The sequence below is a fragment of the Oncorhynchus kisutch genome, unplaced genomic scaffold (genome assembly GCF_002021735.2).
Source record: "Oncorhynchus kisutch isolate 150728-3 unplaced genomic scaffold, Okis_V2 Okis01b-Okis20b_hom, whole genome shotgun sequence".
NCBI lineage: Eukaryota > Metazoa > Chordata > Actinopteri > Salmoniformes > Salmonidae > Oncorhynchus > Oncorhynchus kisutch.
In genome coordinates this window covers 13,514,345-13,521,844 of record NW_022261978.1, presented here as the reverse complement: position 1 = coordinate 13,521,844, position 7,500 = coordinate 13,514,345, and positions in this window count along the sequence as shown.

Here is a 7,500-nt window from a genome sequence, read left to right as displayed (position 1 = left end):
TTATAAAATGCCCCCACCCCTCACCAATCTACACACAATACCCCATAATGACATCACAATACCCCATAATGACATCACAATACCCCATAATGACACACAATACCCCATAATGGCATCACACTACCCCATAATGACATCACAATACCCCATAATGACATCACAATACCCCATAATGACATCACAATACCCCATAATGACATCACAATACCCCATAATGACATCACAATACCCCATAATGACATCACAATACCCCATAATGGCAAAGCTAAAACGGGTTTTTAGAAATATTTTCTAATTTATTTATTTTTTAAATAAAAAAAACTTCAATATAACATTTACATTAGTATTCAGACCCTTCACTCAGTACTTTGTTGAAGTATCTTTGGGTTCAAGTCCGGGTTTGGCCGGGCCACTCAGGGACATTCAGAGACTTGTCTCGAAGCCACTCCTGCGTTGTCTTGGCTGTGTGCTTAAGGTCATTGTCCTGTTGAAAGGTGAACTCCCAGTCTGAGGTGCTGAGCGCTCTGGAGCAGGTTTTCCTCAAGGATCTCTCTGAACTTTGCTCCGTTTATCTTTGCCTCGATCCTGACTAGTCTCCCAGTCCCTGCTGCTGAAAAACATCCCCACAGCATGATGCTGCCACCACCATGCTTCACCATAGGGATGGTGCCAGGTTTCCTCCAGATGTGACACTTGGCATTCAGAACCAAGACTTCAATCTTGGCTTCATCAGACCAGAGAATCTTGAGAGTCCTTTAGGTGCCTTTATGCAAACTCCAAGCAGCTGTCATGTGCCTTTTACTGAAGAATGGCTTCTGTCTGGCTACTCTACCATAAAGGCCTGATTGGTGGAGTGGCTTCTGTCTGGCTACTCTACCATAAAGGCCTGATTGGTGGAGTGCTGCAGAGATGGTTGTCCTTCTGGAAGGTTCTCCCATCTCCACAGAGGAACTCTGGAGCTCTGTCAGAGTGACCATAAGGTTTAGTATTTGTATTTATTATGGATCCCCATTAGTTCCTGCCAAGGCAGCAGCTACTCTTCCTGGGGTTTATTATGGATCCCCATTTAGTTCCTGCCAAGGCAGCAGCTACTCTTCCTGGGGTTTATTATGGATCCCCATTAGTTCCTGCCAAGGCAGCAGCTACTCTTCCTGGGGTTTATTATGGATCCCCATTAGTTCCTGCCAAGGCAGCAGCTACTCTTCCTGGGGTTTATTATGGATCCCCATTAGTTCCTGCCAAGGCAGCAGCTACTCTTCCTGGGGTTTATTATGGATCCCCATTAGTTCCTGCCAAGGCAGCAGCTACTCTTCCTGGGGTTTATTATGGATCCCCATTAGTTCCTGCCAAGGCAGCAACTATTCTTCCTGGGGTTTATTATGGATCCCCATTAGTTCCTGCCAAGGCAGCAGCTACTCTTCCTGGGGTTTATTATGTACCCCCATTAGTTCCTGTTACCAAGGCAGCAGCTACTCTTCCTGGGGTTTATTATGGATCCCCATTAGTTCCTGCAGCAGCTACTCTTCCTGGGGTTTATTATGGATCCCCATTAGTTTCTGTCAAAGCAGCAGCTACTCTTCCTGGGGTTTATTATGGATCCCCATTAGTTCCTGCCATGGCAGCAGCTACTCTTCCTGGGGTTTATTATGGATCCCCATTAGTTCCTGCAGCAGCTACTCTTCCTGGGGTTTATTATGGATCCCCATTAGTTTCTGTCAAAGCAGCAGCTACTCTTCCTGGGGTTTATTATGGATCCCCATTAGTTCCTGCCATGGCAGCAGCTACTCTTCCTGGGGTTTATTATGGATCCCCATTAGTTCCTGCCAAGGCAGCAGCTACTCTTCCTGGGGTTTATTATGGATCCCCATTAGTTCCTGCCAAGGCAGCAGCTACTCTTCCTGGGGTTTATTATGGATCCCCATTAGTTCCTGCCAAGGCAGCAGCTACTCTTCCTGGGGTTTATTATGGATCCCCATTAGTTCCTGCCAAGGCAGCAGCTACTCTTCCTGGGGTTTATTATGGATCCCCATTAGTTCCTGCCAAGGCAGCAACTATTCTTCCTGGGGTTTATTATGGATCCCCATTAGTTCCTGCCAAGGCAGCAGCTACTCTTCCTGGGGTTTATTATGTACCCCCATTAGTTCCTGTTACCAAGGCAGCAGCTACTCTTCCTGGGGTTTATTATGGATCCCCATTAGTTCCTGCCAAGGCAGCAACTATTCTTCCTGGGGTTTATTATGGATCCCCATTAGTTCCTGCCAAGGCAGCAGCTACTCTTCCTGGGGTTTATTATGTACCCCCATTAGTTCCTGTTACCAAGGCAGCAGCTACTCTTCCTGGGGTTTATTATGGATCCCCATTAGTTCCTGTCAAAGCAGCAACTATTCTTCCTGGGGTTTATTATGGATCCCCATTAGTTCCTGTTACCAAGGCAGCAGCTACTCTTCCTGGGGTTTATTATGGATCCCCATTAGTTCCTGCAGCAGCTACTCTTCCTGGGGTTTATTATGGATCCCCATTAGTTTCTGTCAAAGCAGCAGCTACTCTTCCTGGGGTTTATTATGGATCCCCATTAGTTCCTGCCATGGCAGCAGCTACTCTTCCTGGGGTTTATTATGGATCCCCATTAGTTCCTGCAGCAGCTACTCTTCCTGGGGTTTATTATGGATCCCCATTAGTTTCTGTCAAAGCAGCAGCTACTCTTCCTGGGGTTTATTATGGATCCCCATTAGTTCCTGCCATGGCAGCAGCTACTCTTCCTGGGGTTTATTATGGATCCCCATTAGTTCCTGCAGCAGCTACTCTTCCTGGGGTTTATTATGGATCCCCATTAGTTCCTGTCAAGGCAGCAGCTACTCTTCCTGGGGTTTATTATGGATCCCCATTAGTTCCTGCCAAGGCAGCAGCTACTCTTCCTGGGGTTTATTATGGATCCCCATTAGTTCCTGCCAAGGCAGCAGCTACTCTTCCTGGGGTTTATTATGGATCCCCATTAGTTCCTGCCAAGGCAGCAGCTACTCTTCCTGGGGTTTATTATGGATCCCCATTAGTTCCTGCCAAGGCAGCAGCTACTCTTCCTGGGGTTTATTATGGATCCCCATTAGTTCCTGCCAAGGCAGCAACTATTCTTCCTGGGGTTTATTATGGATCCCCATTAGTTCCTGCCAAGGCAGCAGCTACTCTTCCTGGGGTTTATTATGTACCCCCATTAGTTCCTGTTACCAAGGCAGCAGCTACTCTTCCTGGGGTTTATTATGGATCCCCATTAGTTCCTGCCAAGGCAGCAACTATTCTTCCTGGGGTTTATTATGGATCCCCATTAGTTCCTGCCAAGGCAGCAGCTACTCTTCCTGGGGTTTATTATGTACCCCCATTAGTTCCTGTTACCAAGGCAGCAGCTACTCTTCCTGGGGTTTATTATGGATCCCCATTAGTTCCTGCCAAGGCAGCAGCTACTCTTCCTGGGGTTTATTATGGATCCCCATTAGTTTCTGTCAAAGCAGCAGCTACTCTTCCTGGGGTTTATTATGGATCCCCATTAGTCCCTGCCAAGGCAGCAGCTACTCTTCCTGGGGTTTATTATGGATCCCCATTAGTTCCTGCCATGGCAGCAGCTACTCTTCCTGGGGTTTATTATGGATCCCCATTAGTTCCTGCAGCAGCTACTCTTCCTGGGGTTTATTATGGATCCCCATTAGTTTCTGTCAAAGCAGCAGCTACTCTTCCTGGGGTTTATTATGGATCCCCATTAGTTCCTGCCATGGCAGCAGCTACTCTTCCTGGGGTTTATTATGGATCCCCATTAGTTCCTGCAGCAGCTACTCTTCCTGGGGTTTATTATGGATCCCCATTAGTTCCTGTCAAGGCAGCAGCTACTCTTCCTGGGGTTTATTATGGATCCCCATTAGTTCCTGCCAAGGCAGCAGCTACTCTTCCTGGGGTTTATTATGGATCCCCATTAGTTCCTGCCAAGGCAGCAGCTACTCTTCCTGGGGTTTATTATGGATCCCCATTAGTTCCTGCCAAGGCAGCAGCTACTCTTCCTGGGGTTTATTATGGATCCCCATTAGTTCCTGCCAAGACAGCAGCTACTCTTCCTGGGGTTTATTATGGATCCCCATTAGTTCCTGCAGCAGCTACTCTTCCTGGGGTTTATTATGGATTCCCATTAGTTCCTGCCAAGGCTACAGCTACTCTTCCTGGGGTTTATTATGGATTCCCATTAGTTCCTGCCAAGGCAGCAGCTACTCTTCCTGGGGTTTATTATGGATCCCCATTAGTTCCTGTTGCCAAGGCAGCAGCTACTCTTCCTGGGGTTTATTATGGATCCCCATTAGTTCCTGCCAAGGCAGCAGCTACTCTTCCTGGGGTTTATTATGGATCCCCATTAGTTCCTGCCAAGGCAGCAGCTACTCTTCCTGGGGTTTATTATGGATCCCCATTAGTTCCTGCCAAGGCAGCAGCTACTCTTCCTGGGGTTTATTATGGATCCCCATTAGTTCCTGCCAAGGCAGCAGCTACTCTTCCTGGGGTTTATTATGGATCCCCATTAGTTCCTGCCAAGACAGCAGCTACTCTTCCTGGGGTTTATTATGGATCCCCATTAGTTCCTGCAGCAGCTACTCTTCCTGGGGTTTATTATGGATTCCCATTAGTTCCTGCCAAGGCTACAGCTACTCTTCCTGGGGTTTATTATGGATTCCCATTAGTTCCTGCCAAGGCAGCAGCTACTCTTCCTGGGGTTTATTATGGATCCCCATTAGTTCCTGTTGCCAAGGCAGCAGCTACTCTTCCTGGGGTTTATTATGGATCCCCATTAGTTCCTGCCAAGGCAGCAGCTACTCTTCCTGGGGTTTATTATGGATCCCCATTAGTTCCTGTTGCCAAGGCAGCAGCTACTCTTCCTGGGGTTTATTATGGATCCCCATTAGTTCCTGCCAAGGCAGCAGCTACTCTTCCTGGGGTTTATTATGGATCCCCATTAGTTCCTGCCAAGGCAGCAGCTACTCTTCCTGGGGTTTATTATGGATCCCCATTAGTTCCTGCCAAGGCAGCAGCTACTCTTCCTGGGGTTTATTATGGATCCCCATTAGTTCCTGCCAAGGCAGCAGCTACTCTTCCTGGGGTTTATTAAGGATCCCCATTAGTTCCTGCCATGGCAGCTACTCTTCCTGGGGTTTATTAAGGATCCCCATTAGTTCCTGTTACCAAGGCAGCAGCTACTCTTCCTGGGGTTTATTATGGATCCCCATTAGTTCCTGCCAAGGCAGCAGCTACTCTTCCTGGGGTTTATTAAGGATCCCCATTAGTTCCTGTTACCAAGGCAGCAGCTACTCTTCCTGGGGTTTATTATGGATCCCCATTAGTTCCTGTTGCCAAGGCAGCAGCTACTCTTCCTGGGGTTTATTAAGGATCCCCATTAGTTCCTTCCAAGGCAGCAGCTACTCTTCCTGGGGTTTATTATGGATCCCCATTAGTTCCTGCCAAGGCAGCAGCTACTCTTCCTGGGGTTTATTATGGATCCCCATTAGTTCCTGCCAAGGCAGCTACTCTTCCTGGGGTTTATTATGGATCCCCATTAGTTCCTGCCATGGCAGCTACTCTTCCTGGGGTTTATTATGGATCCCCATTAGTTCCTGCCAAGGCAGCAGCTACTCTTCCTGGGGTCCAAACACATTAAGGCACTTACATCACACAGAAAACAAAATATAAAACACCATATACCATTATTACACCACTACATATCTACAATACAACATGTTGAATACCACAATACAGCAATATCACAATGTGTCTGTACCTCTTCACAGTTCTGTTCCATAAGGTGTATTTTTTACCTTCATTTTAAATCTGATTCTACTGTTGCTACAGTTCCATGATGTGGAATAGAGTTACATGTAGTCATGGCTCTATGTAGTACTGTGGAATAGAGTTCCATGTAGCCATGGCTCTATGTAGTACTGTGGAATAGAGTTCCATGTAGTCATGGCTCTATGTAGTACTGTGGAATAGAGTTCCATGTAGTCATGGCTCTATGTAGTACTGTGGAATAGAGTTCCATGTAGTCATGGCTCTATGTAGTACTGTGGAATAGAGTTCCATGTAGTCATGGCTCTATGTAGTACTGTGGAATAGAGTTCCATCTAGTCATGGCTCTATGTAGTACTGTGGAATAGAGTTCCATGTAGTCATGGCTCTATGTAGTACTGTGGAATAGAGTTCCATGTAGTCATGGCTCTATGTAGTACTGTGGAATAGAGTTCCATGTAGTCATGGCTCTATGTAGTACTGTGGAATAGAGTTCCATGTAGTCATGGCTCTATGTAGTACTGTGGAATAGAGTTCCATGTAGTCATGGCTCTATGTAGTACTGTGGAATAGAGTTCCATGTAGTCATGGCTCTATGTAGTACTGTGGAATAGAGTTCCATCTAGTCATGGCTCTATGTAGTACTGTGGAATAGAGTTCCACGTAGTCATGGCTCTATGTAGTACTGTGGAATAGAGTTCCATGTAGTCATGGCTCTATGTAGTACTGTGCGCGTCCCATAGTCTGTTCTGGACTTGGGGACTGTGAAGAGACCTCTGGTGGCATGTCTTGTGAGGTATGGGTGGGTGTCTGAGCTGTGTGCCAGTAGTTCTTGGTACATTCAGCTTGCCAACACTTCTTACAAAAACAAGTAGTGATGAAGTCGATCTCTCCTCCACTTTGAGCCAGGAGAGATTGATATTGATTGATGAGCATATCATTAATGCTAGCTCTCCGTGTATATTTAATGCCTGTGCTTCTCTGTTCTGAGACAATTGCAATTTTCCTAAGTCTCTCTTTGTGGCAACTGACCACAAGACTGAACAGTAGTCCAGGTGCGACAAAACTAGAGCCTGTAGGACTTGCCTTGTTGATAGTGTTGTTTAAGAAGGTAGAAACTAGGGCCTGTAGGACCTGCCTTGTTGATGGTGCTGTTTAAGAAGGTAGAAACTAGGGCCTGTAGGACCTGCCTTGTTGATGGTGCTGTTAAGAAGGTAGAAACTAGGGCCTGTAGGACCTGCCTTGTTGATAGTGCTGTTAAGAAGGTAGAAACGAGGGCCTGTAGGACCTGCCTTGTTGATAGTGTTGTTAAGAAGGTAGAAACTAGGACCTGTAGGACCTGCCTTGTTGATAGTGCTGTTAAGAAGGTAGAAACTGGGGCCCAACCCCCACACGCCCACTAGCCCAACCCCCACACGCCCAGGCCCAGCCCCCACTAGCCCAACCCCCACACGCCCAGGCCCACTAGCCCAACCCCCACACGCCCAGGCCCAACCCCCACTAGCCCAGGCCCACTAGCCCCACCCCCACTAGCCCAACCCCCACTAGCCCAGGCCCCACTAGCCCAGGCCCAACCCCCACACGCCCACTAGCCCAACCCCCACACGCCCAGGCCCAGCCCCCACTAGCCCAACCCCCACACGCCCAGGCCCACTAGCCCAACCCCCACACGCCCAGGCCCAACCCCCACTA